General features: G+C 43.3%; 1 protein-coding gene and 1 long non-coding RNA gene across 2 annotated transcripts in view; both read left to right on the top strand.

The window, feature by feature from the left end:
- The window catches only part of ABHD12 (abhydrolase domain containing 12, lysophospholipase), a 42,930-nt gene that overhangs the window by 242 nt on the left and 23,761 nt on the right, over positions 1–18,927 (top strand). The gene's annotated exons all lie outside the window — the stretch shown is intronic.
- Positions 2–12,132, top strand: LOC308072009. The gene is made up of 3 exons (XR_013931458.1): positions 2–9,783; positions 10,115–10,464; positions 10,806–12,132. It is a non-coding gene; the product is annotated as an uncharacterized lncRNA (long non-coding RNA).

Genomic DNA, 18,927 nt, shown 5'->3' with positions numbered 1-18,927 from the left:
GCCGCTGTGGCGTCCTCCCCGCGCCGGGCTTTGTTACCCGCCACCCTGCGCTGGGGGCGGGCCCCCGCCTCCGCGGGGCCCGCGGCCGCAGCACCGTCCCCCCGCTGCCCGGCGGGGCCCGGCCGGCGAGTGCGGCCTGGGGCGCCGCCCCGGCGCGGGCAGGACGGGGGGCTGTGGCCGGCGGGGCCAGGGAGCGGGCCTGTCCCCCCGGCCCGGCCGCGGGCAGGCCTGTGGCGCTTGGGGCCGGTGCCCACCTCGGTTACGCTTCCCTGGCCTGGATGTGCGGGGGGCGCAGGCGCCGGCCCCCGGGGCCTTTGGAGCTCCCTGGACGAGCAGCTCGCCAGGAGCTGGTGTGCCAGCGGGGCCTGCAGGGCCGGTGAGGGCCGCGGGGGTTTGATTTTCATACCTCGGCGTTGCTTCGCCCAGCCCCTTTGGCTACAGGCAGCCGTTCGCCCGGAAAAAACGGCTAATGCAGAATCTCCTCCCGCCAGAGGGTGCGGGGGGGGGGGGCAGGGGCCGGCAGGTAGGATGCTGTGTCCCTTTTTTTCCTCATTTTTTTTAAAGTAGCCGGTCCCTGTCAAAGTGATCTCTCCCCTAGAAATGTATTAGATTTAGGTGTTGGTAGGAGAAGCTTATATGCACGGCGCCACTGGAAAGAGTTTAGCTTTTCGATAGCCGTGTTAACGTTTTAAACACTTTGTACGTATTTATGCTGAAAAAAAAGTGTTCTTTTATACAAAAAATATCTGTAACAATAGAAGGTGCTTATAAGCTGGAACCTTCTTTGTGCAAGATCTTTCAGGGGATGCCATACACAACACAGATCTACTCTCAGCTGCGGAAGGCTAGGGGGGAAGAGACGCAGCCTTTCAGTTTCATCCACACAGTACAGTGTTTTTCTTTGTGTTTTGGAAGTGTGAAGAATATTTAATGATCAAAAAACTGTGGTTTGAGTAACTGAAGCTGAATTGCTGTACTTCAGGAATACAGCAGCCTCCTTTAAAGAGGAAAAAAAAAAGGCAGTTATCAGTGGATTTCTAGAAGATGAGCCAATGTGGCTGTTTCTGTGGTAAATTTTCTGAGAATTGTTCTGTTCTCACAGACAAGATCAACATTTGAAAATAACTTCCCTGTTTGTGAGATGGATTTTTGCCATGCTCAGAGACAGAGGCTTTAAAATGTTATTTCTCTTATTGGGTAATAGCTACTCAGTTTTATGCCCTGGAGGTAAACTTTTGGGATGTTGTCAGTGCTCTGTTCATGTTATGACAAGGTTTTGGTAATTGGAGATGACGCTGGGTTGATCTCTCCACTTCAATGACTGTGCAATAGATCAGACTGTCAGTGTTCTGCTTTTACACTGCTTAAAAATTCAGTATATATATTCCATTTTCCGAGTGGATAACTTATAAGCCACCATTTGATTACCACTGGTCTTATGAACTTCTTCAGCATTATGAATGACATTCAAGTACTTCTTACTGAAGTGGAAAAGATCCTTCAGTGATGAGCTTTGAGCCAACCCTGAGAGTACTTGGTGCAGGCTGCTGGCTTGATTTGGCAGTCAGGTACTTCGTGGAAATGAGACAGCACTGCTGTTAGATACAGAGTGTCATAAAGGCTGAGCTAAAAGCAGGGAGAATAGGTCCCATCTGTGGAAAGTTTTCTTGTATTTATTCCTCTATTTGCACATGTAAAAATGGCCAGCAGGCACATTTTCCTCAGATTTCTCCATGTTGAGCCTTTGAAGCCAGTTTCAGAAATCCCTAAAGTCCTACATATATTTTGGGTGGGGATATCATTCTCCCCCTCCTCCCCCCCCCCCCTTTTTTTTTCTCTTTTTGCATCAAGTACTGTATTCCATACAACAGTGTTTCTCAAACTCCTGCCACTGTAGGAAAGCCTTATTTGCTTGGAACTTGCTTTGCCTTTTCCACATCTCAATAAATTTTTAAAAATGTTCTGTGCAGTGTTGCCAAAATGGTGTGTGTGTGTAACTAAGTGCAAAGTGGAATGTGCACTTGGTTCTGTGCTTCTCTTGGGTGTTTTTTTGGGTGTTTCCCCCCTGCTGTCCTGGGTAGGGTTGTCTGTCTTTCTTACTGACTTCCTCACCTTGTGAGCTTTCAGACCGTGGTTTGCAGGCAAGACATCTGGGTGTGCCGAGACCCTCCAGTTATGTTTTCTACAGGACAACAAAGATGCTGCTGAAACGTGAGTTTGAGCATGCAGGAAGGGGAGGTCCAGACAGAAGAAGGTATGATGCCTAGAGATAAGGCTGTTGTACAGAACAACCACCCTGAGTCAGGTCAGACAGCTTTCTAGCACGGTATCCCACCTCGGGCAGCAGACAGCAGTGGGTGTTTAAGGAAGAAGATGAGGATGCGTATACAGTGAACCTCCTTTGGTGAGGGTACCCTGAGACTGTGGCCAGTTATGTGGCCAACAAGTTGCTGTACAAGTGTCCAGATCCTTATATTTTAATATGCAAAGTCATGCTGTTATTATAGCGCTCCTTATACCACTGGGTGTAAAATTAGTATTTGATCGTGGTGGTGTTTTGAGTGTGTTACATCAGCTTTGCTCCCAATCTTGCAGAAACTGTAAGGAGGTGAAGTGTCTTGCTGGGATGGTAGAGGTAGTATAATACCTGGAATTGGGAATTTGTACCACAGCAAACTATTCTTTGCAGCATGCTCATTGATGAAGTAGTTAAAATCAGCACTTCTGGTGGCTGTGAATTCTGTGTTCAGGGGAAGTGGGGCTGTCTGCCTTTCACACTGCTGTGCTTTAGTCTCTCTGCAGACTTTGGAAAACAGCACGTATGTTTGGCTTCCCATCTTTTCTTTGTAAATGATGCAAACCAGCCCCACAGTAGGTTGGAGTGGCTGCACAGCTCTGCAGCCAAGGGTTGATCATGTGGCAGATCCCGTGGGTTGGGAGCGTGGTGGGCTGCAGAGGCAGTGATGTTTGTAATTGCAGCAGTGACCAGGGCTGTAAAGCAGCAGCAGAGCTTGTGTTAGCAGTTCCCTAGCAGGGCTCTTTCTGTTCATGTCCAGTTCCTCAGGAAAGGCTAAATAGCACCAATAACTGTAAATGTAAGTGATGTTTGCAGAATACAGTGCTGAGTTGCTAGCAGAAGTATTCTTGCAGCAGTATTACTGAATTTTATGCGCTCTGTCTTTGTCCCTCTGTTTTGGTTCAGTCATATCATCACACTGTGCTCATTCATCCAGGAACTTAAACTAATTCTGAAGAGGTGGCTGTGTGTATTTGAACTACTCTGTTACAGGAAGTGTGTGTGCACACATATTTATATATGTGATGGATATGGATATTTGATAAATAAGATTTATGTGGCTTCAGCTAGTGCATACTGTAGTCAGTGTGGCTTTTCTTAAGTGGTTTACAAACAGAAAGGAACAAATACAGGTATTTCCATTTTTCTTCCATAGGTAGCAGTAAAATACAATATGGTGGTTATCTGAGAACTTTGCCAGTAGCTACTGGTAAGTTTGTGAATGGTTTGTTTGTAAAGGAACCAGTATGTTTTGTCTGAAAGCAGTAATGCAGTACTAAAGAAGCAGGGCACAGTGCTTGGTTTTCCTGGTATGCATGTTTTGTGTGGATGGCCATTCCTCTAACACTTGTGTTATGATGTGTTTTCCAGGTGACAGTGTTTAAGTGCTGGGTGGTTATTAAAGGTAGCATTGTATTTTTGATTGTGTTGCTCAGACTTATTTTTGTGGTCGCTGGCTCTGATGTTCTGAGGAAATGTGTTTGGACAGCCTTAAGTGTAGAAAACCTGTATATGGGAGTGCAGAGAATAAAGAAAATCAAGTGAGCTTAATACTGGCATTGATATCCAAGCAAATTCTATCTCATTTCTGCTGAACCCTGATCCTGGCGGCAAATGGTCACATGTGTATTGCCCTTCACTTCTGTGATCTAACCCTTATCTGTGCCTCATTAATTCAAATCAATAATCAGACTATAGACCTGAAGTATGCATTTTTCCCCTCCCTGTTTTTCTACAAACTCTTGTTTGCTGTAAATGTTAAAATTTGTTACTCTCTCCATGCTGTGAAGCAGTGAAGAGCTGCAAATCCCACGTGTGTCAGCTGAATGCCATGATGCTTCTGTCGTCTTGTGTCACTGGAGAAGCCTGCTGCCCCTCAGACTCTCTTCAGTTATCTCTGCTATCTTTGCTCCTAGTGACCCCCTGCATTTTTGGCACCCTTCCACCGGCTCTCCAGCCTGTGTATCCCACAAACTAGATGAAGATATTACAATTTGTAATAAATAAATAAAAAAAGGTGTAATTTCAGTTACACTGTAGTCACCTGTTTGCCTTCTTGTTTGTTGTGTGCAGCTTTCTCGAGAGGCAGAAGGCTGCTTTTATAGTGCCCTTTTTTAGGTATTTTATGAAAGTATGGGGAGGTGCTGAAGACAAGAGGCTGCAGCGCTCTGCTGGTATGTTTTCCTCTGATGTGACTGGATTTTATTGGAACGGTTAGTGTGCCCAGGTGTGTCAAATGCTATGTGTGGCGACCCTTGGTGCCATCCTGCCCCAGTAGCTGAAGTGCTCCAAGCCTTCCTGTGTCTCTTTGGATTTAAGCAGCAGTGTCTTTCCTCTGACACAAAACTTGGCCATCTCTGTCTTTGGTTCCAGTGGTTCCCCCTTTTTTCCTGATGTTACTTTGTCTAGAAGCATTTGCACAGTCTTTTATGATTATTCCAATCTGGTCACTCTAGCAGAGATGATATTTTTTTTTAATTGTTCTCCTGCAAGTTTTCATCAATATATTCCTTAAGAATTGTTTTTCCCAAGTGAGTTTTGTGCGGTTGTCACTTAATTGCCATCTTCATGTTAAACCAGTTAACTACTTAGTGCTTTTCAAGGAGGAAAGATGCTGCTTGTATAGAGACATTTTATCAGTCATTCAGCTTTTTCACAAATTGCACCTTCCTACTGGGTAGTTGTTCTTGAGTAAAGTTCACGAAGGATCTGGGAAATGGTTTCCAGTCACTTGTCTGTGCTTTCTTCCATGGTAAGTACAGTTGAATCACAGTTCCTTGTTTATGTAAAAGCAGCTTGCTCTTTGTGGGGATTTTTTTGTAGTGTGGGTTTTGTTTGTTGGGGTTTTTTTGTTACAGTTCACTTGATGCATAGTAATATTTTGCTCAGATCTGTCAAAAATGGGATTGTGTAATTACTTCCACATATCTGACTTTGTTTTGTTGGGTTTTTATGGTGAATGGGAACTCAGTGGCTGTGTTTAAATCCTGGTTTGTCTCATGCGTTGTCAGCCATTTTGGCAGCTTAGGCTAAGTGAGTGCCTCTGAATTGCTCCCGAGTTACCAGTTTGGGGCACTAGGTGTTCAATCTCTCTGCGTTGTCTTCCCAATTTGTTCAGCCTTTGCAGCTGTTAGAATTCTTTACTTGTGCTCATCTTCTCCCCCTTTTCTCAAAGGCGTATAATATGTTCAGTAAAAATAGCAAGACTCTCTGCGATGTGAAGAGTTACTTGTTTTATTGGTGTGTGTGTTTTTAATCTTTTTTTTTTAAGGATTTACTGGTTTGTGAGGCTGTCGTGTGGATGTGTAGCTGACAATTCTGTACATCAGTGTGTTACTGTTAAAGCCTATCTTCTTTCATCATGTTCATCACTGACTTTGCTTTTTGATTTAAACAGCCATGGTTTACTCTCTCAAGCCTCTCGAGACTCCTGGCATCCTCCTGCAGGCCTGTCTGTGTGATCTAAAATTTCTTTCCTTGAATCCAACTTCCCTATGAGTCTCTCTGGATTTTATGTAATACAGCACAGCATTTTTCTGCTGCATCTGTTCTGTGTTTTGTCATCCTACAGTCTTGTAGTCTCTGAGAAGTTTTCTCAAGTTCCCATATTTCTTATGGAGAACTCTGCTTGAGCAGGCTTGCTTCAGACTGAAGGCAGTTTACCCTTTAGTTATGACTGCGTTTTGTGTTGGTCTCCTTGAACTCCTTATTTCATTGCGATGGCATACTTCTGACATCATATATGTGCCCCTGGGTGCACATCATACATGTGCTCTCTTTGATGGCTTATGCCTGAATTAATGATTATTACTTTGTAATTCCTAAAAATCCTTTTACATTTGGGAGCTGTATGAATTGCGACTTCTGCTTGTTTTGGTATACCTAAACTTAACCAAACATATGAGTGGTTCTGAGTAACTCCTGGGACCATGAGGATTTTTTTTTCAGTCACCTCTGGGGTGAAGATGGCTGTGAAGACTGGGGTCTTCACAGTGTTGTCACAATCTTTTCTTGTCCTTTCTTCTCTACTGACCCCTGCCAGTTCCTTTTGGCATACCAGTGAGTATAATCATGGGCTGCACTGTCAGCCAGTGTGATGCTGCGCTATAGGATGACTTCTAACATCAGCACAAGTCCTAGGTTCCCATATGTGCTGTTCCCTCTAGATATCCTTTATTCCTCTGGTATCCCTATGTCTGTTTTCACTTACACAGAGGATCAGTGGTCTACTTACGACAGACTAATTTTTTAGTATGACTTGCTTTTATGCTATAAACAACATGTAGTTGCTGAACCAGGAATCTAGTTCTCTGCAGATGCAGTCACAGGTCATCACAGCGAGTCTGTAGGTTTTTTCTGGGATGCAGTATATATATATATGTGTTTCTTTTTGGTAAAAACAACATTGTGATCTTTTCATTAAAAATAGCGAAGGTGGCATTATTTCTTCTCCAGAATCTACTAGTGTAGTATGTACAAGAGGCCTGGTATACCCAAGTAGGTCTTCTGCTGCAGGTGAAGAGCCCTTCCTGCCAAAGCCAATTTCCTTTGAAAGGCACCATGACGCCTTCTTGGGAGGCTACTTTATTCTTCCAGGCCTGAAGGGCAGGTCAGATTCTTGTGGTAGTTCTTCCAAGATGTGAAATTAGTAAATAGGCTTCTACAGCAATTCCCCTACGAAACCCTGGGTTTTGGAAACTCAGTGAGTAGCTGTACTGTAAGTGTCAGGTTGTGGGTGTTACAGTAGTGGACAGCGTCTGGCATCAAGAGTGAATGAGCGTAAGCCAGGGAGATTCACTAAGGCTGTAATGTGAGAGCACTGTGTTAATTCAGCTGTGACTGAATCAGTACCACAAGAAGATTAAAAGAAAGTACTTCTGGTGTATTAAAAGGGTAACAGGAGACCTAGGAGACTCTCAGGTCATTAGCCTGAGGTGGAGTCTGTGCAATTTTAATGGTAAGAGTTAATTTGCAATTCAGTGCAAGAAGATTTAGCAGCTAAATATATATACTAATGAAAATAGATCTGCCCTGTGGAAGGAAGGTCTTAGTGTAAAATTTGACAGGTTTGTCAAGGTTACAGCCTGCTTGATGAAATCAGTGGTAAAATTGTTTCTCCAAAGCACTTGACTTTTTACTGTAGTTTATTGAAAGGACTTGCATTGCTAATGGAGAGCATGTTATCTGTCTGAGTTGAAAACTGGCTTAGTCAAGAGGGAAACAACTGGGGAATTATCTTGGGATTGATGCTTGTGCTCAGTTTTGTGTAATTGTGTATATCAACCATCCCAACAATGAGGCAATTACTGCTGGTAAAACGGGGAGGAGGGGAGGGTTGATAAGGACTGATGAATAGGGCAATTTGTGAAATAGTGAAAATGTCACCAGAGCACAGGTTAAATGTAGCTGGTCATAAGTCAAGATAGCGGGGGAGAGTGTAGAGGTTGTAACTGTGGGGCAGGAACTGTGTGTTAAAGGGTGAAGTTCTTTTAGGTGATCACCTCTGCAAGCTGTCAATGTGTCCTTTCGCATAGGCCTGGCATGAGTATTGCCTATCCAGGAGTAAGGCTGCAATCTGGGCTTTGCACTTTTACCTTGCTGGCATGTGTGTCTCTCAAACCAGTAAGTGTTGGTAAAAACAGTGCAATGCTGAGCATCAGAAATCTGCCTCGTCCTTATTGAAGGCATTTTAAACTTGCAAGCAGAATCTCATAATTATAGAGTTTAAGTGCCTTGTTAATTTAAAGTATGAATATTGAACTGAGCTAATGGGAAGGATGTCTGTGTTTACTTTCCAAATCAAAGTGTTTATTTAACCCAGATTTGTCAGTGTTGTAACTCTTTAGTAGTAGAGTAACAAAAAAGATTATTAGACTGGAAAATTAACTTTTAAAACACAAACACTTGAAAATATTTGAGAAGTCACACAGCTGCCCTCTCATTGTTCAAAACAATCTATCAAACCACAGAAAGAGGATTTTAGATGCTCACAAGAGCACCATGAAAACCCCAGGCATTGAAGTTGTCTTCTGAATCTAGCAAATTGCTGTAGCAAAACCTTCTGGTGGTGTAGGATTGAGTAGTGTAAGTAGTTCAGTCTTTTTGGAGCTTATTTTAAAAATACAAATAAAAATCTCACCCCCATTTAGACTGGCCAGTGTCATGGTTTTTTTTCTTTTTTGGTAACTGCCTTGTCTAAATGGATGCTGAATGGGTTGAAGCACAGATAACAGGATACAGAATTCCTCTTTTAATGTCTCTTAAAGCCCAGAGTTTTTCTTTCATATAGCGCTTGGGAAGAGATAACAGTGTTCTTTGATTACCTCCTTCTTGTGTTTTAGTAGGGGTGATGTGTGAATAGCCTCCAAAGAACCTCAGTCTCCCAAAACAACCGGTGGGTAGGCCAAAATATGGGCCCTGCCTTTCACTTATAGTATGCTTCTTGTACATCAGGCACAGGATGAAGAAGGGTAGCTGAGATTTCAAATACTTTCCTGTAGTGTCTGTTCTGAACATGAGTGGTTACACTAAAATCAAATTTGTACCTACTTAAAATGTTGGTTAGTTCCTCTTGCAAAAGTGTTGAATAATACGTGAAATGAGGTTGTGTGGAGGCTTGCCTCTCTTGTTACTAAAGGTATGCAGTATAAAGGACTTTGCGTAGCATAACTGAAAAAAAAACCCCTTCTTGGAAGAGTACTTTTCAGAACAGTAAATGTATTTACCCTGTCTAAAAAGAAGCTGAATTGCCTTCTCCTGGCAGTAATACTTCCCTGGGGGTGACTTTTCTGAGATACAAGCGTACACAAAATAAGGGTGATATAACTGGAGCTTTGGAGTCAGGGCTTCCAGGTTGCAGCATCCTTGCTTGTGGAGGAAGATGTGTGCATGGTGTTTAAGGATTGAGTAGATTATTATTTTTTTTTTTTCAGACTTCCTTGGCATCCCCAGGAAGGGAAGCCTGGCCCTGTTTTCTCCCACAAAGCACTCCTATCTCACTTCTTGATTGGTTTCAGAGCTGCTTTAGGAAGCAGTAATAAAGCTGACAATGCCAGTTTTATACTGCTGAATACGGATACAATCATTGGAAATGCCTCATTCTCTTGTCCTTGCAAATCCAGAAGAATGTAGTGAATAGTGTTTTCTTTCAGTTTCCGATAGCTTTGTGCTGTCTCTAGTTTTAAACTTTGTGGCAGGCTGATTTACAGTGTTGCAAAACGTTCTGTTTCTGTGTGGTTACCTAGAAACTCCCCACACCTGCTTTTCACCTTCCTTGAGTACCTGTTCCCTGGCTTGGCTTTTCAGAGTTTTGTAGTATTAGCAAAAGCTCTGGTTTTAGCTGTCATTGATTTTTCAAGCATTTGTCCTTTTGGAGTTTTTCTTCAACAAGATGATAGCTATAAGCTGAGAGCTCTGAATAAAGCACAGATGGAAGCAGAATCAGATTAATTTTCCTGGCCGTATGCAAAATTAACACCCTGTTCAAGGTATGTCAGAGGCTGACAGTGGTTCTGTATCTGTTCATACATCTGCTCTTTAACCATCTCTGTGGCTTTATGGCCATGCACTGTTCGTTAAGCCTCCCTTTTTAAACAGGTCACGATTACAGAGGGCACTGTGGCTGCCAGCTCAATGTAACTGTGCTCAGCTGACAGTCAGCATATGTAATGTTTTGGCATTGTTTAATGTTCTTGTTTGCTTATATGCCTCTAACAGGGAACTGTTGGTTCATTGTAATCAAAATGTATTGGTAATGATGTGTTCTGCATCTTAAAGGTGGTGGTATCACTGCTAACACAAAAGCATTTTTTTCTTCAGGCTTCCAAGGAGAAATGGCTTCTGATCTCTACGAGCAAAAGCAGAGCTGTCTCAGTTGGGCAAATACAAGATGACCATCTTCATGCATTTAAAAGGAAAAAGGGCTACAATGCACAAATGAGACTTAGTCAGGTGGTTTAAGAGAGAGACAGAGCCAAAGAGCCTGCCAGGAGTGGTGGTTCTCAAGCTGTGTGGCTGGTGGTGCTCTCCCAAAAACTGTTGCGTGAAAAGAAGAAGGTTCACAAAGTTGTGCAGCTTGGAAGTGTGGACCTGGTTCATACATGTGTATCCGTAGGAACAAAGTCTGAATCTTTGGATTCCTGTTATTGCTGCAAGGTTTACGTATGCATGTGAGTTTGGTGTTAACAGCATGTTAACAAGATTTAAGCGGTGGTAGGGGAACGGGTTTGGCCGTACTGTGTGCTTTTCCAATCATGGTATGCCTTCAACAGGCAAGTGGCTTTATGTTAAACAGCAGGAACTGTGGTGGAGTATTAAATGCTTAAACTGGTTCTGATCTTGAACCTTTGCTGGTGCACCCCAGTATTCCTGCTTGTGTCATAGAGAGAAATGTGCTGTACTGCTTAAATAAAAATCCAACCCAGCTGGTCTCAGGCTACTGTTTTGCACTTCCAGTACTGTTCCGTCTTTATGTGTTCATGTTCTGTTTGTTTTCCTCTTTCATTTGCAGATGGCTTTGCATTCCCTAGCTCATGGACTAGTGAGAGACCTGTGCCTTTAATATAAACCAGCTGTCAGCTGTGAAACGAGCAGAAAACTTAAGAATTCAGTAAACACTGTGGAGGGAGTATACTTGTACCACAGTAGTATCTCAGTGCTAAGCTCGACTAAAATCTAGTGTGGGTGACTTCAGATTTGATTAATGTCAGCAGTATTCTTGGGGAGTGCTGGAGAAAGCATATTCTTTAAAGTAATGGTTCATACTGGAAAGGTTCTGGCACAAACTAAACAGCTGTTGCAGAGGACGCATTCAAGGCAAGCCAACAGCCTTAAAGCCCTAATCCCCAAGCCTGCTTTTCTGTCCCAAAAGTCAATTGTTCAGTTGCCTAGGGTATAATTATTCATTGTTTGCTACATACTTAAAATAACAGAAGCATCTGCTCCTTTTTCAAACACAGCTTTCAGGTTAATCTTGCCACACGCTGTTCACACTAATGCTAATACCATTTTACCACAGTACTGAGCAGTAATGTAGCTGTTGCTTAGGCCATACTGTCAGTATAAATCGTAAATAAACTGGTGCTGTATTGCCAAATGTTCAGCTTGTTCTTGTGTGCTGGTCTGTGACACACATGTAGATTTCATGCAATTAGAATGTAAGTTATCAAGACTGATGTTCCAAGCTCCCGTCCTTCAAAGGAAGGGCTAATACTTGCAGTGATTTAATTAGACCAGCAGTCTTGCTGACTAGCCAAAAAGGTAGTAACTTAGGTGGTAGTTGTGAAGAGGAGAACCTAAGGCATGGCATTGGGAAGGGACAGGGTGCTTGAGGGGGAAAAGCTAGATGTAGCTCCCATGCCCCTGCCCTGTAGGGTGTGTGCTCGTGTGAGCCTTTCCCTACCTTGCTTCATTTGCCCTGCTTTTTGCAGACATGCTTCATTTGCTTTGCTTTTTGCAAACATGTTTCATTGCCAAAGGCCCATACGTTACCTGCAGGCTGCTGTATTATTTCTGCTTGTTAATGTTGTAGGCTGGCTTGGCTTTCCCTCACTTCACGGACTTACCTCCCCCCACCCCCACTGTGCTCTTAAGTCCCTGCATGACCCTTCCTGGCATTTCATTGCTATTGACTGACTGATCAGCAGTGCCTTCCTCTTCCCCTTACCTCAGGTGCTGACACTGCATTTCCCCCTCTTGATGCACTGGGGTCTTGGTTCTTGCAGGTCCTACCCAAGATCTTCCCCTGTTCCACAAACTGAAACGTAGTTATTACGGTCTCAATAGCTGGAGCTTGCTGGCCCCTTCTGAAAAACCCAATTAATCGAGATGCTCTCCTTTACTTTGCAGTTCTATCTCCTGGAGGGACAGACCTGAGTTCTTGTGAATGACTGGCTAGATGGCTTCCTTCATGCTGTTTATTGTTTTGAGTTAGTGTTTAATCACTTGTTATTAATTGTAAAGAAGCACAGAAGCAGTCTGAGTCTGGGCCGTAAGAGGGGAGCTAAGTAATGAAGTGGTGGACTGTGGGAAATTTGGAGCTTAAAGTTTCTAACTTCACCTGCATTCAGATGGAACAGCACTGCCTGAAGCTCTTACCCCAGCCAAAAGGAAGTGCCCTGTAGGCAACAGCTTGTTTGGGGGGCTGAAACGGGTAAGGAAGCCTCAGGGAAGAGTTTGGGAATGAACAGTTTGCAATGAAGGGAGGGAAAGGACGTTGCTGAAGAGGAATGTGTCTAAGGCAGCAGTTGTACAGACCCTCAAAGCTGATGCCACTGCCAAAAGAAAAGATCCTGGAGGCTTCTTTGGACAGGTTTTCTACCACAACTGCTAAACAATCTCTACCAAGGAATTAATTCAAAAAGCTAATTTTATATGTATTTGCTTGTATTCGCTATGATGGGGATACAGATTCAGGTCTTTGCAGGAGTAATTAATTTTCTTTTGTGGCGACATTACTGTTTGCCAAGATCAGGCTACATAGGTATGGACATGAATAGAAAGTGGGATAAGCTGCATAGTTTACCCATGTAGAGTTTGTCAAACGAGCTTAGGTACTGTCTCTAACTGCAAGGTGATGTGTGGGATTTTTTAAAAGATTATGGATATTCAGTAGGCTTCATTGAAGGCAGTATTGGTAGGCATCTGATTGGGGTTACATGGGACATTCTTAATGGAAAACAAGGGGTGGGATGCTGAAAGTGCTGGTTAGCATATAGATAAAATGTTCTGTTTGCTGATGTGCAGCACTTCTCTGGAGCTGTGTATGCAGCTTTCAGTGTATTTCTGTGATGCTGCTATGAACAGAGAAGTAAGCTAGTGCTTATGATAGCTTTCTGCTGTGCTTTAGAAATACAACATACTATTCAGCAAAACAAAAAAAAAGGCATTTTTTTGCTATAATAGCAGCAAATAAAAGAATAAATTTCAGTAGTTGGCAGTGTTTTTCTGTACTTAGAACTGTTTGAATTTCCTGCCAAATGCTAACTCAGAAGGTTTTATGGGTGTACTGACATCTCCTTGTCAATGCTGGGTTTTGAGCTTTTGCCTCTGGTACGCCTTCGCTTTCCATCACTGTTGGTGCTGTGTCTATTTAAAAAATAAGCTGTCATATATTCTGAGGACCCTGAAGGTGGAGCTTACATGTTTGAAAACATTCTCAGAAAACTCAGCTTGCCTTTCTTTTCTGTCCTTTTTTTTTTTTTAAATGGAAACGCATAGGCTTTACATTTGTTGCTTTTCCACTGCCCTATTAAGCCCATTATTCCTGTTAATTTGTGTTTTAATTAAAAGAGAAATAGTAGAACAACCCAACTGTTTGCTCCTGGGTACAGTCAAAGTCAACTGGTGAGAACTGTGGAGTAACTTTTCCTGGGCTGGGTCTCTGCCGGTGAAGACTTGAATGCCTTGCTCTGTCCTGGCTTTTTAAGGCCAATATTTAAGAAGGTGTGCTTAGTGTTTTATTCACCCCACTCTCCCACTTTCTCATTGGTATAAATAGGACCATTTAGTAGCTTAGCTGGATTTTGAGATTTGGATAGCTTTTTCTATTTCTGCCCACTGGGTAAATCTTTATTTAGCTTTTGAAGTACTCTGGTACCCTTCTCTTTTTCTAGGAAAAATCACTGTTCAGTCAGAAGTCAGCTAGTCTGATTTACTGTGTGAACCTGGCAAACTTAAGTCTGTTTAGCTCCACACTGCATCGCCAAAGGGATGTTCGTGATGCATGGACTGTTGTGTTTTGCCAGGGGTTGGTGGAAGGAATTAAGCAGACAGCTGTTTTAGGTAGTGTGTCCTTTGTAGGTTGAGGGAGTGGACTGGGTGATCTCAGGATCTCTTACAGCATCTTTACTGTTCATGTATCTATGACGCGACTAAAATAGTCCCTGATATCAGATGCTTTTCTTGTTGAATGATGAACATTCTGGATGCCACAGTGATGAAGCCATAGAATCAGGTTTGAATTTGCCTGTTGCATCTTCTGCATGTTTGATGGCATGAAATGGAAATTTACCTTGTATTAATTGGCTGATACTTCCTGGTAACAGATCTAACAACTCCTACTGTTAATGCTTGGTTTTATGTGCAGATAGACTTGTACTTGAATTATAGAGGCTGTCAAAGAACAGATAATGAGCCTTTTCTGTCTCAGCCCAACAGCTGAAAAGAGCAGGTTGTTTTTTGCAACATCAAAGAGTAAATCATGTCCTTCACAGACATAGCATGTGTCGGCAACAATTGATTCTGCTGGTGGATGTTTGAAAAATCGTTAAGTCCTTTACCCTTGTAAAAATAGGCTCTGTGTGGCTCTTTGCAATGTAATATCTTCATTCTTTTGAAGAAGTGCCAGAGTGATGATACTGTACTGCAGTTTAGTTTTCAAGAGAGGAACTAGACTATTTCTTCAGAAAGAGCAAAAAAGTTCAAGATTTTAAGGAACTTTTTGTAGGAGATGGCAAAGGAATCTGTTAGAGCTAATTGTCTTGGTTTACAGGTCTTTCCAAGAGCAAAGATCTTTAGAAATTGTCTGAAACTAAGTCTCTAGGGATGCAGATACCCGTGCAGTTTGCCCATGATTTTTTGGGGTTGTTTTCTGCAACAAGCTTGGAAAAACATGAGTAATGCCTTTACATTTGTATTTTGTTTTCATTATTTTTTTTCAGATGTTTGTTTAATCCCTAGAATAGCAAGATAAGTCTGGGGGCTTTGTTTTTTTTTTTCTTTTTGAGTTATTTTGCAGTGAATGGATCCTGTTAAAAAGGATCCTAATGCCAAAGGGAGGGATTGGTTGCACAGATGCTAAGAGTTCAGACAGATACTGCTGTGTTCCCACTGGCTTTCGTGAATTTGGGGGAAGACCGGTTTTCAGGGTTGGATGAATTTTCTATGATTCAACCTCCATGCTCTCTATACAGTGCCTCTAGTGAAGCAGATTTAAGGCTAGGCTGCAGACTTTTCATTGAGGAGGATTCTGCATAGCTAGGCTCAGAATAAAAGAGCCACGTGGTTGCCTGTTTGCCTATGAAGCTTTGTTCGCTGTGCTCAGAAACCAGGAGAGGACAAACCCTTCTCACATTAGCATCTTTCCAGTTTGCATTTAGCTGCACATAAAGCAGGTTTTGCAGCAAACCGGAGGAGGCGGCGACCCATATAAATCTTGTAGTGGAAAATTACTTTGTTGCATTTCACTGCACAAGCTGTCCAAAAGCTGCAGGTAATGTTTCTGAGTGAAGAGACCCCACTGCCTGCCTGGAACTCCCATTCAGGGGCTGGGAGGCTTGCTCTGAATGTGCTTTCACACGGTTGGAAGGCTGATAGGGTGGATTTTTTCCCCCTTTTTTTATTTTCTTGGCAGAGAAGAAGTGAAATAAAAGATTAATTGCCTTGAGTGGCTCAGATGGCCTGTGTGGAGGGTGAAGAAAGAGTGGGTGATTCTTTCACCCTTTAGGACCTGTAAGAAGGGGGAGCCCTGTGCAACACCACTGTCCAGACTTCCTGTAAGAAGGGAAGATGAACGCTCTTGAAGATCCTGCCTGGGCTAGGAGCCATCTCTTGTTTAAAGCAAGACTAGCAAGAAAGGCTGGAAGGCTTGCCAGTGACTTGATGTGTGGGCTGTCCTGTGGGGGGCTGCTGTGTTTTTGTATGTCTCTGTGTGCCTTGGGGCTCAGTTGCACTTTTGGGGTTGTAGAATAGGTCATCTTGGGTACCCAAAGTTTACCCAAAAGAAATTTTTCCTAGTCCTTTAAATTCCTTTTGACCCTCAGTTTTTTGAATACTTTGCCTGTGTCTTTGCTTCCTGATTGTTACGCTCTTGATCCTTGTCTGTGGGGAGAAATGTATTGATTTTTAAAAAAGATGTTTTCTGTTAGAAAATCAGGGGATTGTGTTCTACTTTTGCCATTGTGTTATTTATTTCTTCCTCTACTACTTTTAAAATCATTTTTGTCACCTGGTAGTCAGAAGGTACCTTGCGTGACCAAGAATGAAAATGCTCTTGGTTTTCCACATCCCATGCTCTGAGTTCCTGCTGGGAAAGAATTGCCAGTTTGCAGTTTGAACAGCTGATGATTTAAGGGACACCAGAGCAAGCCAGAGAAACAGCATTCGCTGAAGAAACGTAGTCTTGTACTCGGGTGTCTGGGAATGGTTTGTTTTACTTCTGCTAGATGACAGAGGCCATGGGGGCTGTACATTCATTTGTCTGTAGGTCCTTTGGGCACTGCAAACCCGGTGTGTCTATGTATTTCTCATAAATTTTGCTCTTGCTTGACTGCAGCTCTGATGATAACAGTCTCTTGTTTCACCCTTGGCCTGTCCTTTCACCCTTGTGGTACAGCTGATAAGGAGATTGTGATGGAAACTGTTCTGGTGTACTTCTGACGCAGAAGTGATTCAGGTGCTCTCCAGGAGAAATTATTTTGACCCAAATCTGTATGCAGTATACGCCACAGGAGTATGGTCATTGGGCACGGGTTCAGAAACCTCTCGTGTTTTCTGGAGAGGAGGGAGAGACACTGGTACTGTGAATTGAAAGATACCCATAGTAAATTTGCCTTGGTTGCTCTTTGCAGACATGCTGTGATTGTGCACCAGGGTTGAAATCCCTGTTGCGTGACAGTGCAGTACTTAATTCTTTGTTTGGCAGTTGTTTTTCATGGTGAGACAAAGGATGTTTGTGCCCGCAGTTCCCTTAGGCTGGTAAAGATAACACACTCAGGAGAAGCTGTCATGAGAGGACCCCCAGCTCTGCCTTGCTGGCCAGGTACTGTCTGCCCAAATGCAAAATATGCTCGTTCTGAGTGAATACAGGATCTTTGTCCACATGTAAATTACCAGGCAAATTTTATGTTCCTGATGTCGCACTTTCAGGAAAGATTTTCTTCTTTCAGATTTAGGTGTGTCTAGAGAGAGAATGTATTTTTCACATCCACTTTGGAAACATGTGTGAAGCAAACACTGCTTCAGATTTTGCCAGTGGTTGGACAGAACCCAGAAGTTTGACAAAAGCCTTTGGTGAATTAAAGGAGAAAATGTGATGTCAGCAGGGATTTTTTTTAGATTTTGGAGTGACGGCATTGGGTGTTTTGGGGTTAGGTTTCTTTCTTGTTGTTCTTTTGGTTTAGACATTACTTTTATTGTTCCCAGAAATCCATTTATGATATTGTTCAATGTCTTCAGTTTGTACCTGCTTATTCTCTAACTCATTTGTATTTTGCAGGTAAGACTGACTTAAGTTTCCTGGTGAAGATGGGGTGAAAAGTATGTTGCTGCTGCCTTTGCCTGTGCATACCAGAAGCTCCCTGTGCAGAGCATTTATTTCCTGAAATTGCTTTTCTGCAGAGCAAGAGCAGTTTAATTTAGCTGAATTGCTCACTAAAGACATACCTGATAATTTTGCAATGTCTGTACTTCAGCATGTTGTCTTGGATTTATCAGGAGGAAAGAAGTTGTTTATTGATGGATAGAGGCCTTGCCCTGGTTGCATTTTAAGTAGACATCTCCCTGGAGATGAGGTGTAAATGTCATGTTACTGATTAGCATTTGGTATGGGGTACCTGAGCGGAGGAAGAGATGTCTTGGTTCAGTCTCCAAAAAAAGAGAAACTAAAATAATTCCTGAGCTCTGACAGAAGTAGTTGGACAATGTGATTCTCAGTGTTTTCTGTTCCTGGTTCCAGCTTGTGGCTCAGTCACACTAAGTGCTTTTGCAACCCAGACATCCGAAGAGCCTGTGTTTTGATGTACTCTGGTTGTGGCTGGAGGAGTTCAGATGTGGCTCTGGGGCCTTTCTAAACAAGCGGGGTTTTCTTCACGTAGGGCTGAAATCCTGGCATATGTGGGAGCCCCCCAGGAGAGCTCTGTTTGGCTGCAGCGGGATCTGCCCCCCCCCGCCCCCCTCCAGGACAGCTAGTGGAAAGCCCCATCCTGCCTGGTTGCTCACCACGTTACTGCTCTCAGTGGGAAGGGGTGAGTGGCAGTCACCTCGCAAGTGTGAGGCGAGAGGAAACTGCCAGGTGGTGTCAACTGAGCAACCAGCCAAATGAGACAAAAAGTTTTAACAAAAAGACACTTCTCTCTTTGAAGAGGGCTAAATTATATCCTGATGGCTCAGCACCTAAATGCAGCTACCTACCCTTCAGTGATCTCTCTTCCCTTTCTCTTCCATAAACCCGTTCCAACGATGGAAATAGGCAGTAGGTGCTAATTGTGGGGGTGGTTGTGGAAAGCTCGTTTTGAGAGTAGAGAGCTGTGATCAGTTTAGCTCAAGCAAAACGTTGCGTGGCTTTTTTTCCAAAGTTGTGGCGTTTGTGTGTGTATTTAGCTGACCTTACAGCATTTCACAGTGGATTGGTCTGCAAACCCTGGCTCTGGGGTATGTCTGCTGGGCCCCTCTCAAAGACCACAGCTGCAGGCAGACCACGTGTTGCTTGTTCCTGCTTGTGCGCTTGGGGCCTCTGCCACCTGCTCCTCTATTTGCTGCTCTCCGTGGGGCAGAGGTGGGTCAGTCTAAGGCGTTGGTACTCACTAATGTTCTTCTAAAGCCCCTGTTTTGTATTTTCCTCCTGCCAGTCCTTTGCTGTTTCTGCTCTCCTTAATACTTTGGGAAACTGGGCTTGAGGTGTGGAAATGTCACTG

The sequence above is a fragment of the Falco punctatus genome (assembly GCF_963210335.1).
Source record: "Falco punctatus genome assembly, chromosome: 12".
NCBI lineage: Eukaryota > Metazoa > Chordata > Aves > Falconiformes > Falconidae > Falco > Falco punctatus.
Note: the sequence above shows the minus strand (reverse complement) of the source record. Positions and strands in the feature narration are given on the sequence as shown.